Source organism: Erpetoichthys calabaricus, chromosome 4 (genome assembly GCF_900747795.2).
Source record: "Erpetoichthys calabaricus chromosome 4, fErpCal1.3, whole genome shotgun sequence".
In the NCBI taxonomy this organism is placed as follows: Eukaryota; Metazoa; Chordata; class Cladistia; order Polypteriformes; family Polypteridae; genus Erpetoichthys; species Erpetoichthys calabaricus.
Window position 1 is genome coordinate 289,308,906 of NC_041397.2, and position 7,177 is coordinate 289,316,082.

Consider the following 7,177-nt stretch of genomic DNA (forward strand, 5'->3'; position numbering starts at 1 on the left):
CATGATACCTTGATGAATGACTTATCACCACCTAATCTATACTTCTGCTCTTCCATGTCACATTGCATGCATTCGGAGCAAACCCCCAAAAAAATTCAAAGCCCAGACCAGCTCCATCTCAGCCATTGCCCTCCCAAAATACCACTGCCTAAAATTTATGTTAAATGACAGGGATCTGGTAATTCCCTGTTAACCATCCAAAATGGATGTGGTTTGAGCGGCCCATCTCTGATACTCAAATTCTGGGGGTTGTAATAGCATCTCACACTTCTTTGTTGAAGTTGGTGAAGTTTTGTACATTCCACCTGCTCAACCGATCAGTCACCACTATAGCCTATTCACGGAAACTGGAATATCTCTCCATAACATTTACAGTATATATCCATCTCCATGCGCACAAGAGACTGTTTACTTCTGAACTGCATTCAGACAAGTGGCGCATATCATTTTGATGCCTCACCATTCAAACTCATGTCATTTTATAGGTTCATTTCTAACCATGAACACAATTGCACAGTCCTACAGATCGACTCACAGAAGTGGAACATGTTCTTTCTCAACACCGAACTGTCAAAATTGATGCTTTTTTGTAGTTTCATTCCCCAAAACTCAACTTTTTTTTGTGTGTTGGGGCGCAAATATTACTTCTTACCTTCAGAATCGATAGTTCTATAGATTCATTCCCAACTGTAAAATCGATCACTATTGCATCCCATTCAGGGTGGTAGGAAAACGGAGTGTTTGCATCTCCTCTCTCAAAACCTCATCATTATAATAGTCAGGTTCTCCACATACAATACTCACCACTTACCAACATTTCTCATTCCTCTCATAGCATTTTAATCTCAAAGTGGATGCGAATTTATAGGTCAATACCTACCAGTACAATCAAATACATCCAATTCAGGGGTGAGGTATATTTTTACCCCTGAATGTTTGAATGTCACAATGGCAGTAGTGTTACAGATCAATGTCCATTTGCAAAATGGATAGGCTACTGCTGCATCCCGCTTTAGAAGATGATGGATGTTCCCTCTCAACTTTCAAATCGATGTAAATTTACAGTCCATTGCGCATGGCTTCATCGCATATAGGAGAGGGAGAAGTTTACCTTCTGAGCATTTCACCATTCTAAATGATTTAACTTTTGTTAGATCTGCACAATTTATGGCTTACTACTGCATTCCTTTTGGAGAAGGGGGAGTAGGAGATGGACCTTCTTTATATTTCACAGTCAAAATGAATGTCATTATCATTTTACTCCAATTTTCCTACTTAGGCTAGTGGTGAATGTAGAGCTTGACTGACCAGGCCACACTAGTAATTTTCTTAAGTTCAGTCAAGACAGAGATAGGCCCTTCCTGTTGTCACTGACTTCTTTAACTTTTCTGGTGCCTCCTTGTAATGTTTGGGTCAGTGTTCATATTATTTACATGGTTTTTAAATGACCTGGCAAAGCCAGACTTTAAAATAAACCAAGGAATCAATTGCAACATCTCTATGATATGTATTACCTCTTCTCCAAGCAGAACGTGAATGCTACATTCCCCCGGCATGGGAAGGACCCAGACAGATGTATTAATTTCTTCATTGCCTCTACAACAGATCACTTGCTGGCTATGTCCCGATTGAGAAAGAAGCTTATGTTCCTTCTCAACATTTTATCATCAAAATAGTTTTGTAGTATGGAACATTACTTGTGCCAAAATGAAATGCAATCCACTGTGTTAACTATGTTGAAATGCAATACATACAGTATGCAGGCGGAACATTTCATTTTGGCACAGCTTTATTGTATCATAATTAAAAACATATCAACCAAACGATTGACTTCTTTTCACAAAGGCATGCAATCTTATTGTCAGTTTCAAATGCAAAACAAAAGGGGCAAGAGGCGTTCCACTTCTAAACAATTTTGTATTCTAGTCGTGAGTATAACTTTAGTCGATATTAAATGAGGACTGGCTAACTGAATCGACAAAAAGTACTGTCTTGCCGAAAAAAGTTTACTCTCGTTATGTTGACTAAAGTTGTTTTCTTTTTATACATGTTAAATTAAGCAGTGCATTAGAATTTTTGTAATGTGATTTGTTAGTGATTTTAACTAAATACTGAATACAGTGAGAAATGTATTAGTGTCACTGGACTTGGTTTCTTGGTATCTTTTATTTCATACCCTCTGTGATAACCAGATATTACAGTACATAGTTCCACGCATGCGCATCAGGCAATCATCCTCTTCTATTCCCTCCACAGTGACAAGAAGACACCCCTACCAGTCTTCCAGCAATATACGCCATGGTTTCTGGAAAGAGGCTTCATTTGATACGTGAGCACACTGCAGGATGGAGCTCCTTCACACGATGACTAAAACAGGCTTTGTTAGTCGAGCAAAATTTCTGAAGGAAACCCCAATTACCGTTCATTTTGGCACCATCAAGCGCACCTTTTGTTTACAACTTTCATTTGATTAAAAGGGAAAAGATCGGGTTGGCTTCCCAATATTTCCACTTGTGGACCTGCAATCCTTCCATTGACCACAAGTGGCGTAGTCAGCAGAATGGCTGATCAAGCTTACCTAGATGAAGTGGTCTACCACCCCGTGGAACAAGTAAACCAGCTCCCAGTACAGCAGGCGGAACACCTTGATGCTGATGCGTGACGCGAGGTGGCAGAAGCCATACACATCAACTAGGGGACAAAGGCCAGCAAAATTGCTTGGGACAACGTGGAGACCTACTTGCTCAGGTTGGAGCAGACTGGCACCCATTAGCAGTTGCCTCAATATGAGTGGCTGCTCTGAATAATAGACCTCCTGGTTTTGGGGAACTTCCGTATGAGCCGGCAGCGCTTCTAGCATGCAATGCTGTGACACTGGAAGTGCTCCCATGTTCAGCATAAAAGGAGCCACTCTGCCTCCTCCAGCGGAGTCATAATCGGGAGGTAAAGAGCTGAAATTCATATGGAGGAGTGGAGGAGCTTTATTAATGATAAATACATTGTGGGATTGTTAAAAAGCCTGTGAACATGTCCCTGGGAAATAAATATCTTTTATTTTATCCATAAGCTGTATTTGGTTGAGTTGTGTCTGATGTTTGGGGCTCACCCCTTGTGGTTACAATAGTTTTTCACTTCTTTCAACACGCAAGAGAATAACAAACATTAAAAGTCATTTAGAGCAGATCCCATAACTATCCACTCCCTGCTCAGCTTCTTTTCAAGTACAGCACACTCGTGATTGGAACTCAACTGTTTACGCAACATTTTGATGCTGATTGGTCATTTGATTACATTCAGTTTTGGCACAATTAAACAGTATTAAAATGCAATAAATTCTCAGCCGCTGCTAAGTGAAACACAATATGTCTGCTTTGCTTTTAGTTAAAACACACGACCCCTGGACATTAATTGAAATGTAATCCACTTTTTTTTGCATTTTAAACTGACAATAAAATAGCATGATGTAGTGAAAAGCAATCCATCGTTTGGTCAGTATGTTTTTAATTATGAAACGATAAAAATGTGCCAAAATGAAATGCACCACATGAATAAGCATTGCATTTCAACATTGTTAACCCGTTGATTACATTTCATTTTGGCGTAAATAATTTTCCATACTGTACATTCATCTCTGTCAACCTAATCATTCATTTGCCACTACATCTCATTTGGGGAAGGAAGGAGAACAATCTCTCTCAACATTTCACCGGCAAAATGGACACGAGTTTATAGATTCAAAAAAGTGCAGCACTATGTCAACAGTTCCCTTAAGGCAGCTGCTCTGATCACTTTTGCTACTGGTCAGTCAAGTAAGGGTAACTCTGACACTTAATTATTTTGCTTGAAGCAATTTAAAGCTGTTAATCAATGTTCGTTATTAGATTACAGAATGAAATAAATGACAAGACATGGAAAACATGCAAACGCCACATGGAAAGAACAGCTAGAGACTGAAACCAGATAGTTGGAATAGTGTACAACACTAACAAGTCCTTTTATTTTGTACAAAACCTTTAACAAAGCTAGTTTTCTCATGAAAGTTTAATACAAATTGAATAATGTTAGGGCATAATTACTCTGTGAGATGACTAAGACACAAACATAAATGTTAAAAAAAAGACACTGGGCATCCAGGCCCTCCGTACATACAGATTAAACAATTCATGTAAACGTTAATTTCACTCCACAAAGAGTAACATATAAAAAACACACTGTACACCATAATCAATGTAAGAAAGGTTTACAAAAGTATATGGTAAACATTAAAAACACCAAATGCACATTTGTTATCTGCCAAAAAAACATCAACGTACGGCAAGCTTTCTCTAAATATTACAAAAAGGTCATTTTCCATTTGAAACTAGGAATCCCCATGTACAATACACACCATTACCAAATCCGTATTCATCCTTAAAAGATTAGAATTATAAATGTACAACATTGGTTATGTTACACAGTAAACTAAAATTCACGAAACTAAAAATGAGAAAAGTGCTCACTTCACGTTCCTGTGGTTACCAGCCCACTTTGGAAGTGTGTTTGATTCATCCAGTTCCATGAAATTCCATACATTTTCCACAATTAAAAAGATGGGAGATGTAACCGTCACACCTATTGTAGCAATACTGGTTAAGTCAGCCTCACTCTGCAAAAGTTGGCACATTTCATTTTGAACCCTGGGGGAAAGTCGGCAATTGTCCCTGACATTGAATTAAAGAAAGAAAGAAAGAAAGAAAGAAAGAAAGAAAGAAAGAAAGAAAACCTACACGAGAAGAGGAAAGAAAATTTCCCAATAAAGGTTATCAAATGCTAAATTTGCATGGCCCCTTAGTTTAGTAGTTGTATAACTTTAGGCACAGGTTGGGTGAGGCTTTCCCCTAAAATGAGTCGAAGGTTAATTACAAGGGTACCCACTGACGCATATCACAGAGGTAGTGACCCACCAGTATTTCAAATTGGTTTTATAAGTGCAGTATGTCTGTAAAAATAAAAATGTCTTCTGTATCTGCAATGCGGCTGAGACAACATTTACCCCGGAAGGTCTTGTATATGAATAAAACCATTCACAAAGTATTATAAAGCTTCTGTCACAAATAAGATAAAGCAAAGAAAGATAAAAATGTGTTGAGAGAAGGCTTAACTATTTCTTAATATTTAAAATGCTCTCTTTGTGGAATATATCATCCAAATTGTGAAACCTGTCCTTAAAAATCACAGGATTAGCTTAAGGATCCCCCTTTAACAATTCACCTTCTTGTAACCAATGAAATGAGCAGCTGAAGGAAAACAAAAAGGTGAAAGATAAAGGATATGATTGGTTTTATAATCTGGATGCAAAACTCTTGTAACATGCTAAAAGAAAAGATAATTCTGCTTTGGCAAAAAACACGTCAACTGATTGGCAGATCACGAGGAAAAATGGGTGAGACTGCTATCGAAATAACTGGAAAACATTTTCTCCTATTACCTATCGTAACTTTAGTTGTGTCAAACTTTAATGCCATGTCATTTTCTAACTTGTTTAATCAAGTTCAGGGTTGCGGCGGCTGTTTTTTGTGCCTAACGCAAGCTAGCACAGGCTGCCAGGCAAGAACAAACCCTGAACAGGGTGCCAGTCCATCGTAAGACAAACACAAATAAAAGCCAATTTGGCATAGATGATTCACCTAACCTGCACGTATGGATCACCTGGAGGAAACTCATGCAGACTCAGAGAGAACTTCACGCAGGTAGGACCCTGAGATATAAAGCCTGGTTTCCTTACTGCGAAGCACCTACGCTTACCACTGCACCACACTTCATAATTTTTTTATGTTTTTCTAATCAGAATTCCTGGCTTAAACTATAGCTTTTCGTAACCATAGAAAACAAAACTCAGTAACATATATCCTTTTTAAGCCATCATTTTTGTTACAAGGATTCAAGATGGTGGGGTCAAATTCTGTTTCAGCACTATCAGTTGTAATGCAGGAGCAAAACCTCAATGAGGGTGCACATCCACCCTAGCTCACAATGGCCACATATAGAGTTGCCGGTTTAGTTTAACAGGCACATCTTTATGATGCGGCAGAAAACCAAAATACTCTGAGAAAACCAGCATAAAAACGGCAACGTTTGTGTACAGACTGGAACTTGGCTGGGAGTTAATTTGAGGATAGTGAAAAATGGTTGGAATGTATTGTATAGCCTAGTCCTTTTTCTTTCTTCCACTCATCCATACATGTTCTAAGCCTGTTCCAGTCACAAGGCATAAATTAGCCCAGGATGGGATGCCCACTCAGGCATATAGGGTTGGCATAGAGTTGCCAATGAGCCTAACCTAATTAATCTGCTTTTATGATAGGGGTGGAAAACCGAAGCATCTGTTAGAAACCACAATAGAAAATGGAGAACATACCAACTACTACCCAGCCAGCTGCTTGGACCTATGAGGTACCATCCCTCATCACTGGTGCCAGCCTTCTTTTTATTTTTAAAATGAACACAAAGTACGCCTCGTAGAAGATACTTAAGGAATGGCCTCCTGCATATTTTCCAGTGATTAACTCCAGAAGGTAATGCCAGATTACTGTTTCAAAAACCACTGGATTTGTAAATCATGCATACCCTGCTGCACCCTGCTACTTTAATCCTTCTTTTATGATTTCTTCAGATGTGACACATCTATACTACAGGAGGCAATCATACTTAATAAGCAATAACAAACAACACGACGATATTTTGTAATCCTTTGCCGGTAATCCGCATGTGACCCTTGTTGAGGTAACCACATGAGCAATTCCTGACATTCCTACACAGCCTTTCTAAATGGAGCTTATCGAGACCTGTGACCAGGCAGCTGCTCTCCGCCTTGGATTTGGCTTCACAGCAGCTCCCCTCTGAAATCCTTTAAAGTTGCTGCATGCTGGATTTGCACCAGATTGTAGCCGTTCACCTCTGTGACACAAACAGACGTTTACTGCTTACTCATTCATCATGTTTTCTATGGCCTTCAAGTGATGTTCCCAGATTGCAAAACCAGTCATCCAGTTAAGATGATAGACAGACACCCGACATCTTAACAAGCAGCTTACACGAACGAGAACAGAATGTACTAACATATATGTGCATATGTGGGTGTGTGACTAGATGTGCACACACAAACCTGTCATATATATATATATATATATATATATAT